Source organism: Scleropages formosus, chromosome 24 (assembly GCF_900964775.1).
Source record: "Scleropages formosus chromosome 24, fSclFor1.1, whole genome shotgun sequence".
NCBI lineage: Eukaryota > Metazoa > Chordata > Actinopteri > Osteoglossiformes > Osteoglossidae > Scleropages > Scleropages formosus.
Window position 1 is genome coordinate 14,832,860 of NC_041829.1, and position 12,157 is coordinate 14,845,016.

Consider the following 12,157-nt stretch of genomic DNA (forward strand, 5'->3'; position numbering starts at 1 on the left):
GCTACTGGACTAAGTGACTTCACTTGAAGAATCACGCGTCTGTATCTGTCTGTTAGTGACATTATTTTTATTTACTAAGTCCTATGTTGCTTTGGAGGAAAGCATCAGCTAAATGGAAAACAATGTAAATGTCAGCAACCAAGACAGCTTCCTGAGGTGGGGCAGAACATTGTGGTATTCTGAACGAGAACAGAAGGGTGCTGCAGACTGTATCTTTTCCACTCAGTGGATCATAGACTGAGGGGGGAAAATAGCTCCTTCCTCTGCTCAACTGCAGTGACTTGTCACACATCTGGGAATTTTGAGTTCCCTGCAGGGGTATCTGTTGTTGAAATCTATCAAGACATTAAGTGACAGTTTTTTGGCGTAATTTGACTTGGTACGTCAGCCTAAATACTTCTCACAAAAAGTCTGTATCAGCAAAAGAATAGTTAATAAGCTGCGGATCAGCTGTACATCATACAGGTGGGTCATTTTCACTGAATTTGAACACCTAACAATTGGGGGGGGGGGTGACTGGTGCCTTGCTGTGGGGTGGGTCTGGGGTTCGAGTCCTGCTTGGGCAGCAGCGGCTCCGTGTTTCTCCCCGCATTTGCCCACCTCTGTTCCTCCCTTGACTTATCTTGAAAACCACACGAGTGGTCGCTATGGGTCAGGTTTGACTCAGCATGCACGCAAACAATTCAGGGTAAGTTCTGAAGTACAAGCAGGAATTCGAAGGTGACGGCTCTAATCATTATGTCATGTGGTATGACGGGTAAAATGAGAAGTGGACAAGGAGGAAAAATACTACCTTCAAAGTACATGCCAGAAGCTAAGACGATATATGTATATGAATAAAAAGTCAGTTGCTGTAGTTAAGAGGCCTGTATTCAGATCAATTTCAAACCTGTTTCATAGTTGGACTGTGAGAGGAAACCGGAGCACCCAGAGCAACTCCACGGGGATAGGTAAATGAAAAGCAAACTCAATAGAGTGAGCCAGGTTTAAACACATGTCCAAAGCCATAGCCCAGTGGCTGTAAGGCAGCGGTATCCGTTGTGCCACTGTGTCGCCCATTAATCTAAACTCAATTTCTTCTGTTCCTCTTTTTTGTCAGGGTAATGCTGCTAAAATGCTCTTCAGTAGAAATCTCCCTGGGACCATCAAGATGCAAAACCTGAAGCTCAGCACAGTAGGGAAAAATGTAAATAAGGACAGACACGGACAGGCTTGTTAAACAAGGACATTTGTCTTCACTGGGACAGGAAAAAGTCATGTAAAAAATGCTGAGATCAGCAACTTGCAAAGGTAGGTAGTTTATTTCTCTAATAATAACAACAATAAATGGATGAATAAATAAAATAAATAAAATAAAAAAATAAATAAATAAATAAATAGTGTGTGTCTAATTGCAGTATTTCTTCAGGTGCTCTAGGGACATTTAACAGGCTACCACTAATGCACCGACAAGAGATTTCTTTCAAATGACAAAGGAACGCAATTACACTTGAGGAGGCATCAATTAGGACTTTAACCTTTGGAAAAAGACAGGTGTAGCTACGTCTGATGGAAGTGGGCTGGCTACCAACTGATCCATGCTGCTGCTGGAAAGTGCCTTTTCCCTGCAATCAAGCCATGGATCCTTACTGTAGATTTCTCACTGAAGGCTGCTGTTTTTAAAGTGTTCCAGTAACGAGACAATTTGCCCAGATTAAAGCAAGTGTGACAAGCCCCTTAGTCTGATCCCCTCAGCGTTCGGTTCAAACGTGCCATCCCAGAGTTCCCTGCGGACAGGGGTACGGAATTATTTGCAAGACAAAGGGCATCAGGCTGCTGTAAAATAGCAACTATGGCACCATGTGCACCCGAAGACTCCGCGATCAGGTGGCTGCAATGGTGCTCAGAGAGAAACGAGGAGAAAAAGGTAGTGAAGGCGAGCATAGGGAGGGAAAGCGGTATCCACAGCTGAAAATCGCCAGAACATAAAGACAAGGGTGAAGAGCTTGGCAATGAAATGGAACAGTGCCAGAGACGGCCATATGCTGAACGCGATTAGTGCCGTGCACTAATGATAAGACTGAAATGATGCTACAAGGAAGCTAAACACTACACCAAAAGACAGATGGCTCTAATAGAAACGGTGGTTCACTGACACAACCAATAATGTTTAATAATGTTTTCTTGGGAGGGACTGCAGACATTTTATACCAAAAATGACTATGAAGATCTCTGAATTCATCTCAGATGACTGCCAATGGGAGTATTAAGATTTTATACATATAATATCATTTTTTAGCAGCAGGGATACAGAAACAAACAGCAACAGATTATGAATTCATGCACATATACAGTATAAAGCTGGGACAAAAAAATTGCAGTATTTGAAAAGTGTGATCAAGTACTGTTGTTCAAGAAGTCCATGAGCCAAAAAAGTGGCCAGAGTTTGTATAAGTTATCATATAGATGAAATGTAATTTTTTCATAAAAGTGGAAAATTAATCATTTTGATCATCTGCATACTGTTCTTAGACAAGGGACACAGCAACTAAATACTTCTACTGAGCTAATAAGGCTGAAAAAGTAAAGGTAACAGATCCCAATCAGTTCTCAATACACCACTGAACACAGTAGAATGATTTTCCATTTAATAATAGTTCAACATATTTAAATTTGCCACGCTTTTAACAATATTGATATCTCAGGCAATAATTGTAAACAAATAGTTATACCTTAAAATAATAATGTAACTCCATTAATACAGACAGAAGTTCAATATAGACTCTTCCCCACTTTACAAAAGTAATTCCAGAAAAAATGGAAGTTCTTTTGTTTTGCCCCCCCAAAGTTCCAGAAAAACCCTTCATAAAGCAAATAATCTGAGATAAAATTACTGTTCAATGGAAAAAGCTTTTGTGTTCCAGAGTTTCCAAAAGTGACACCTATTTAAGCTAAAATATCACAAAATCCCAAAGGACAAGGTTACTTCAATAATATTAGTTATTATAACAAGTCAATTGTCCTTTTTCCTTACTATTAATACTCAACATTCGTCTGCCCGCGCTTGTTCAGCTCTTCCTGAGTTCCTACATACCGTACACTTCAATACTCACAAAGAATGTTTATACCTACAATTGTCAGACACAAGAGAAGACAAGACAAAAGAAATGTACGAGAACAATGCAAATGAATTCATATTCATGCACAAGCCGGCACTGTGCCTCAGCACCAAGTTTTATTATTTAGCGTGAGTTCTATCCCCTCTCAGTCAGTTTGCATGTTCTCTCATGTGCACGGGGGTTTCTTCCCAAGGACACGTTTCAGGTGAACTAGCAACTCTAAATTGCAACTTTGTGTATGCAGACGTGTGTGCGAGCGCGTTTCAACTTTCTTCACCCCCGCAAGGCGTAGCCATGATACACTAAAAAGGTAGAAAATAACAGCACAAACTGGATGGTCAGCAGATAAATGCCCACACTAACTGCCAAGATGATCGCCTGGCAAGCTGCAGTTTGTGTGTCTTCAGTCATGAGCATAAAAGAGCCTTTGAAGGATGAAACAGCCTATTTTTTCCAACAGAGTTGCTACTGCCCACCAGTGTTTTCTGTAATTGCGAAAAGTTTTTACAAAAATTGAAAAGTGATATTAAATCGCATTCTTTGTAAATGCACATTTTTATAAGCTGAACAACTGTATCTCGGGGATGATTATTTCAAAAGTTGTCTAGATTTATGTGTTTTTTTTTTTTTTCTTTTTCTTTTTAGAGCATCTAGTCATAACCACTTTTGAAGTAGCAACACAGCTTGGTTTTCATACATTCAAAAGCGAAGATCGGAGTTCAAGGCAGCGAAGTCTAATAGCATATGGATGACATTTTGTAATGTTCATCCAAAGGAAAGAGCTCAAGCACAAAACTCTCAACACACACACACACCTGAATAAGTGTACAGTCAATATTGCAATATTTGAAATATTTCAAAGCTTTACTATCAACCCTGCTCCAGTACACTCCACTTGGTATAGTCATGTAATTAGTTTCACGTTGCTAACACCACTCTGTTTAAAAATTCTCATTATATCAATGTTATTGTTTATGGGGTTATTCTGCAAAAATTATACAGCATTCATATGAAATATCCATTGTACATATTGTCAATTTAAACACAGTCAATACCTTTGATAATGGCCAAAAAAGAAAACTCCAAATATGTTCATCACACAGTACATTTGACATCCAATTATTTAACTAATACATTAATGAAATAGCGGTACAGACGTCTTACAACAATCATCCAAATGTGATCTGTTACCATCAGGACTGACTAAACAGAACACACTGCATTCATTTTAGCAGAAAACACATATTCTGCAACACAAAAACATACATTGTACAGACTATGTGATCAGTATAATTATACTGATTTGTAATCTGTGCTGGTTGGACAATAAAATGTTAGAATAATTTGAACAATTTAGCAATTGTTATTGAACATTTTGCCTTGTATTAACAATTAATCCAGATAAATTACACAAGCAATAAATTAAACTCGTACATCATAATACTTTGTCATTTCATGTCATGGGTTAATATGTTAAGGTCAATAAAATGATTAAATATAAGAACAGTAACAATAGGTCCAAGGGTACTTGGTATCTTTCATGCATTCTGAAATTTCATTTTATCTATTAACATCTGAAATTACTTATTTCCTCCACCAAGAGGCTTGTGTTTAATCATGACTTTGACCCGCTTACTGATCCATGAGATTCAAAGCAATTTCCTCACATCAGACTGTTCCAGTGGATTTCTTTCCCTCTGAAAATGCACCTTTGCCAGGAATACTAATGCAGAGGCAACTGAAGTGGGTGAGCCATAAACGTGTCGGGATTATCCTGGACACATGGGTAGGAGGAGGAGGTGTGGAGCTTTAAGACAAAGGAGAGGACCTGCTTCCCTCAAGTAAAACACTAGATTCCTCTTTCATATTCCTCAAATTCATCAACCTTCACTTCGGTGTAAGAAACTTAATTGTTGAAGGTTCCTCACACGGCCTAGCAAAGGCATAACATAAGAAGATTTTCAATTCCATGTGACATCCTGACCACAATGGCTCGATGCTTCACACAAAGACGCCCTCTGAATGGGCTACTGCTCTGAGTGTTTCAACAACCCAAGTGCCCCTTCTCTCTCTTGGCCCTGAAGAACCTCTCTCCAGAGGCCTGTGCCTGCTGCTGGCAGGTGGTCTGATGGCTCATGACAATTCAGAACGTTGGGGTTCTGATGCGCAATTCTTACCATGAGAGGTGAACAATGGTAGGAGCTCTGTCTCCAGGAATTCGAGTTCCTCCAACATCTGTACAGTCAAACATTTTACCAAATCTGCACAAGTCAAAAAGTGAGACGCACATTTAAATGTGTATTCTTCTTCCGCTACAATTTACATCCTAAATCATGTGCACTGAGTTCTGCTGCAGTTCCTCTGTGTTGAAATTTTAACGTGTGCTACCTCTGAACTTTTTAAGTGGTCTCTCCCTAGTATGTGGTAATGCCTTAAAAAGAATCTGACATCTTAAAGAGCTCTTAGGTGGAGCTCAAATTTTGTGGCAAATTCCACCACAACCCTGTTCTGACATTTGATATTTGTGTTCTTTAACTTGGGAAAGAAAGTGGTGTGACTTGATATGAACAGCAATGCACAGTTGCGGAGATGGTGCAGTAATGAAGTAGGGTACCTTCATATTTAGCTTTAAATTAAATGAAAAGAAAAAATACAGATGGGAGGGACTGTTCACTAAATAATCATTTAAGTTATAACAGCATCAGGTTCACCTAGCTCAAATGATAAGAACTGCAATTTAATGGGATATATTTTACATACATTAGCATTCACACAGTATATTTAGGCAATTATATGCAGCATTTCCATTTAAAGTATATAGTAGAACTTCACATTCCTACAGCAATAGAAAAATGAGAGACACACCAAAACACTGGAGGTACATCTGTAAGTTTTGAACAGACTTCTAGATGGAGAATTAAATGACTAAAGAAGCTGATTTCTGCACTTTAATCGCACCGCAAAGCAAACAGCTGTGACCTTGGGAAACCCAACTTTGTCCACAGTAAACAGGTTCAAATGCTGTTGTAAATCATTTGATTTGTCAAAGATATAAAACTTGGGCATTCCAGGAAGCCAAGGAAGACAGAGGGAGGGGGAAAAAAAAATGATAAAAGAACAGACCTTAATGAGAAAATCAGCAGATTGCAGAATGTTCTGCGGTCCAGAATAAAGGTTAACTTAAGTGCAGCATGGCTTTTAAAGGGAAACTTCCTGCCACTTGATGCTGTTGGGCAGACTTCTGCTAATCAAACTTAACTTCACAGTGCAATACAGGACGACATGGTTCAAGCTAGACAAATGGAACTGGTCACTATAAGTGTCAATCATTTGTCTGTATCCAAGTATCTTCTGCTGATGTGATGTAATGCATTCATTGTATTTTTCAGAGATGTATGTCGCTTTGGAGAAAAGCACCTGCTAAATCAATAAATGTAAATGTCAAATCTGATGGTGCCGCGTCGCTCGCTAACCCCCCCAACTTGGTAATTTTGCGTGGTTGACCTGCTACAATATGTCTATATTTTATAAACACCTCCTGTGAACTGTTTGAACATGATGCAATCTTTTGATCTTGACGTACTAATATCACAAAATGTTTACGTGTACATTTCAACTGAGAAATGGGTTCAAATAAAAAAATATTTCTAATATTTCTATTAATCTAAAAATATTTGGAGGTCTCATTTGACTATTGTAACTACCATTAGAACACACGTCACCTGTCACAAACGGACAAATTTATCCATCTGCTGCTTAACTGAAATGAAACAAAAGCTGATCGTACCAAACAGTAGTTAAAATGCATATTGTAGCACTCTGTAACTGACTCTTGCCATATTTACAGTAAACAGTTGTGTCTTACTGGAGTTTTGGTGGATATGATTTTTAACATCACTTCATCACGACAATGAGTCTGTCAAGGCAGAGAGGTGGAAGAAAGCAAAAAAAAAAAAAGAAAAATCCTAAGGCAAAAATGTTTTAGATGAGATAAGTGGAACAATGAAAATATAAATGTTTTAATGCTGCACATATATTCTTCTTCAAACAGACATGGACAGCAATTCAAATCACATGGTCAAGCAGGGGTTTCAAGACTAAAAGGTAAGTGTCACAAGCATCCATAAGCAAAGTACAATAGCTGAACAACTAGAGTAAAAATCCCAAGTTGTATAAACCGGTTGAAGTTTGTAAGGATAACAACATAAGGGGAAGCAATAAAATCAAAATGCTAATATGAACTGAAAGCAGCCAGATGAATCCGCGAGACACTGATTACAGAACATACCTCCAACGGTCCAGTTACACAAATCTAAGCAACCATTGCGTGTGGTTTTTGCACTACATACACACTTAATGTTGATTTTTGGTGCTACTATAAGACTCCTGATACGCTGTGCTTTACACAAAACTATTACATTTCCATCTCTCATCTGCTGTCAGTGGGGAAAAAAAGGGGCAGGGTGCCAAACATGGGTTTATTTTCCTGGGTTGCAAAACAATGTGGCCACAGATGGACCACGTCCTCTCCACCAAAGTAACTACAAAAATGAGATTTCTTTACAGAGGAATCCTTGGTTCATTTCAGATGTTTAACTTGTGTTGCCAGGACAGATCACAGTGATTTCTTTGCACAAACATGAGAGATAAGGAAAGATTCGCTCACAGCCAGAGCTGCAGTGAAAAATATCAATCAATCCACAAGAGTACATAACATTGTGTGTACAATTCTGGAAATTATGGACATCACTTTAAAACAAGCCAAGATTCTGCACAAAACACTCGCAACAGCCAGGGGACAAAAAGTATATTTTGAACATATATGTGAAAGACAGAGGAGTGCATTTCTTCTGAAAGAACTATGCAGAAGTTCCATCTTTCTGCTCTTCATGTCGACAGAAATAAAACGAAACACAACCGCTACTGTAAGGAACCGTGACAAGAAACGGTGCAGGCTGTAATCGGACATGGCACAGCGAATAGACGCACGGTTCACTGGGAAACCCTGTCAGGCTGTCTGTACATTCAGGGCATAGACGAGTGTTGGCTGCAGTGTCCACGAGGAGCGTTGCGCAGAGGGTTTGCGGAGCGAGTCAACGCAGTAACAAGGCCCTAAGCTGTGGCAGTCCTTTTGTCAATCAACATATCTCCACCCATTCCTGCACTGAAATCTCCTTGCCGCTGTTACAGGAAGTCACAGTTCTAAGGTTTCAGAGCTTTGTAGGCATGAAAGATAAATCCAAAAATTTTGGTTTTATACCTAGAAGGCAAAATACCCTTTCACTGTAAAAACAGTTTTTTTTTAAAAAAACTATTCAGGCCTATACATCATCACAACTTGTGCAGGACAACTTTATCCATAATACACAATCCAGTTGTCCCACTGCCTGCAAAACTTTCAAAACAACAATAATTTGTACAACCACAGAAGTGCTTCTTCCTCATACATTAGTACAGACTGATGTCTGACAAAAAGTGAAAAAATAAAGTGACCAAAAAAAAAAAAGGGACCAGAAAAGTTGGATATCTCTGCAATGTTACGCCAATAGGGATACTAAAAGACAAATGGACGACTCTGCACTTTTTTTTTTTTTGTTTGTTTTTTTAAAAGGGATAATTCAGAAAAGGCCCAATAAACTGATTTTTCAAGACTAATTAAGGCATAATGTGTAAAAAAAAAAAAAAAAAAAAAAGGCACACTGAAATGATGCCTGTGTCCTGGAAAAGAAATAATTTACCTTAATATGACCAGGAGACTCAAACATGTAAATATTTGAGCAAAACCTGAAAGGATATAGGATATATCTGAAGATCTGACAAGGACCCATTCGCACTTTCTAAACATCTGTGATGAAACAGTGTAACTGTCCAATAAGCACAGTACGGAGAATTAAAGAAAGAGCGACTAACCCCACATGACAGGAACTGCGACAAACAGCAGATTCATCTGTTAAAGTGCAGACCGCTTTCTCACAAGCAAAACTTGAAAAATGTCAAAGATGTATGTTTGTCATCTACATTTCAGAAGAGGTTTAGATGACAAACACTCACACCTGGCACTTTTCAGAGAAATCTAAATTTCAGAGAAAGTGAAATAATATTAAGTAACAATGATTAACACTCGCATTTCTTTTAGAAGAAGGAAACTTAAGAAATCGTTGAAACCAAATTAAGCGGAGACATTTATGTTATGAGGCATATTTGAATTAGCAGGTAAATGTAGGTGAAGTTCGCACATATTAAAAAAGAACTGCAAACAGACTAAATGAACATAAAGCACCGAACTATTTGTCCAATAGCACCTGCAGCCCTGTAGTTACTCTGAGGCCCGTAGTTGTCACTATGAGCAACAGTGGAACAATATCGCAGGTTTTCCTCACATTCCAAATTTTTTGTGCTCCAAAACCTCTTTGCCACAGATAAGTAGTTCAGCCTAGTGAAGATACGAACCTGGCCCAGGGAAAGTAATACACCAGCAGGGAGGCCAACAGCTCTGCGGTTAGAGAGTAGATTTATACTATTAACGAGGTGCCCCGGAGCAAAAATCTGAGGACATCACCACAATTCATATCCAAATGCCTCGAGTCAATGAACAGGCACTTCACTCTCATCTGTGTTCAAAGACAAGAAAAATGTCAGACCCTAAGAAACAAGACCAAAGTGACGTGACTAATTCTGCATATAGTTTTCCATTCAAAATGACGGCAATCACCAGGTGGATTTACAGTCCTGACCTGAAGGGATAAACAGCAGAATGCTATGCTCACACAACATTACTGAGGTAACTGTGTGAGCAAGAGGTTGTCAAATGAGTCACCAATTCATGTCGGATTGCAGTGTGGAAAAAAGTAGGCTCCAGTACGCATTCCTAAGGCAGCTGATGTTGACAAGTGATCCTGACAATAGCTTTGATTGGCCCTCAGAAGAACCTTCTCTAACCAGAGCCCTTAGAGGCCATTCGGCTACTTAAGTACAACCATCTCTGCCTACCCCCCCCCCCCCCAACGAAGAAACGGATGTGTCAGATGTGTGGAGAAATCCTGTGCAACAGTTCTGTCTATGCTGACATTTTATCCTCCCAAACTGTGTGTTAACAGCTGTCAATTCTGTGCCTGAAGCCCTAACTATGCCGTTCTCCTGCCATGGGCTGCGGCTCTGAAAAACCACCAAAGTGCTTATGGTTGGCGAGAGATAATGCACCCGCAACTCTGGAGACTAATTTTTATTAGCATATTTCTTTTAAGATCATTTCAGTGCGCTTAGCTTGACATGACAACACAGTTGTGTCCCGTCTTTTATAACCCACTGCTTGTCTGCACTAAAGATGGCAGATGAATGTGTTCAGTGAAAAAGTAGCTCTTACAGCTGAAGAGATATCCGATTTAAAAAAACATTACTCAGCACCAATTTCCATAAAGATACATACCATACTTGTTGCTTCTAAAATGTAAATTAAGCTGCAGTAAACAATGTCATTTTCAGTACATAAAACCCAGTTAACATTCAGACTTTAAAAAATTCCATTATTCATCCATGCAGCTATTTCTTGGGTCCCTGCTGAAAGCACAAATTTCCAAAGAACTGTAATTGTTCACCATAACAAAGAATATGACAGACAAAAATATATTTGCCAAGCTGCAAAGTCAGTCTTATGTTATGCAAAACTGTTGTGCAGAAATACGCTCCTGCCTTCCTGGTGTACAAACAATAATCATAGCGTGAACAGGGCCTGAAACAGCAGTCAGCCTGCGGACAGCAGTAAGACATTTATTGTGAAGCAACCAGTTTTTTGAAATCAGGGCTAAAAAGGGCGTTAATAGTCTGAGGTCAAAAAGTGCAACAAGTACCTAATAATATTAAGCAGCAAAGGTTCCCCCCCCAATTTTAAGTAAAACAACTCCAAACCTTAAATGTCACTTTCTTCCCTCTAGAGCTTACCTTGTGACCTTTACATTTAAGATTTTACTGTATTTAAAGAACAGTGAACTATAAAAGGAATTATAAAACTGCCTGGAGAAGCCTCCTCTTCATTCTCCACTTCCTCATACTGAACAAACGGAAATTTCACACATGAATAAAGGACCAAAATCTGACTGCTAGTGGCCAGCGGGCTCCGCGGCATAATGACTATGGAATAAAATATGAGCGCTTTCCAACTAAGCAAACCTTTTAAGGAAAGACAGAGGCTCAATTTACTAGCACTACAGGGTATTACTGTGGTAACAAATGTATAACGTTTGATGTAATAAATACCAACTCCTCAGCTTGGACTCAAGCACATTTAAAGTAGTCTCCACTGCCAAACTTTCTTGGTCTGTGTATTTTAGAACTCGGGTTAGAATACAACGGTTTTTACATCAGTTGTGTCAAGAACTCCCATCTCCTGATCCATACACTCCGCATCACAGTATCTGTAGAGTCAAAGAAATGACATCTGGCAGGAAACCAGTGAAGCCATCAAGTCAGAGGAACTAGCAGGTCCAACTGGGAGATGATCATGGGGAGTCACAATTCCTAATGGTGTTCTAACACCAATGGGGGATCAACAGGATCAATCACATTAAGGACACCCCTCACCCCTTACCCCCTCAAAATAGCACAGCCAAGAGGACAGTAATTTCATTTAGAGCCATAAGCTGATTAATATTCTTTGGCTCCTGAACACTGTGGCACAGTAGGTATTGCTCTGCGGTGACCTATCCCCTTGTCACAGTTAAATACATAAACCCACAAGTCTAACCAATCTCTTCACTTATTTTTTTCTTGTGTGGTAAAGTCCATTTTCTATTTTTTGTGGCAATTAAATGTATCAGGTTATTTAGATTTTTTACTGGTTTCCAGTTAATGTTGATTGAGGTACAGTTAAAATGTTAAAAATAAGAGAAGAAAAATGCTAAAGAAAGCAGCATTCGTTCTTACGTTGCTAATACTGGCACAGGTGACCTTTACCATTCCCTGTTCCTCCAGGGCAGCTCTGGAGCAGTCAGACAGTAGTCAATCAACTCAGGTGGCACACACGAATCAGCAAGCTTACCACAGCACACTTAAGGAGAGAGCAA

The 12,157-nt window shown here is 39.3% G+C and overlaps 1 protein-coding gene across 2 annotated transcripts in view; it reads right to left on the reverse strand.

Annotated features, from left to right (window-relative positions):
• dock1 (dedicator of cytokinesis 1) overlaps positions 1–12,157 on the reverse strand; it is a 178,365-nt gene that overhangs the window by 41,860 nt on the left and 124,348 nt on the right. The gene's annotated exons all lie outside the window — the stretch shown is intronic.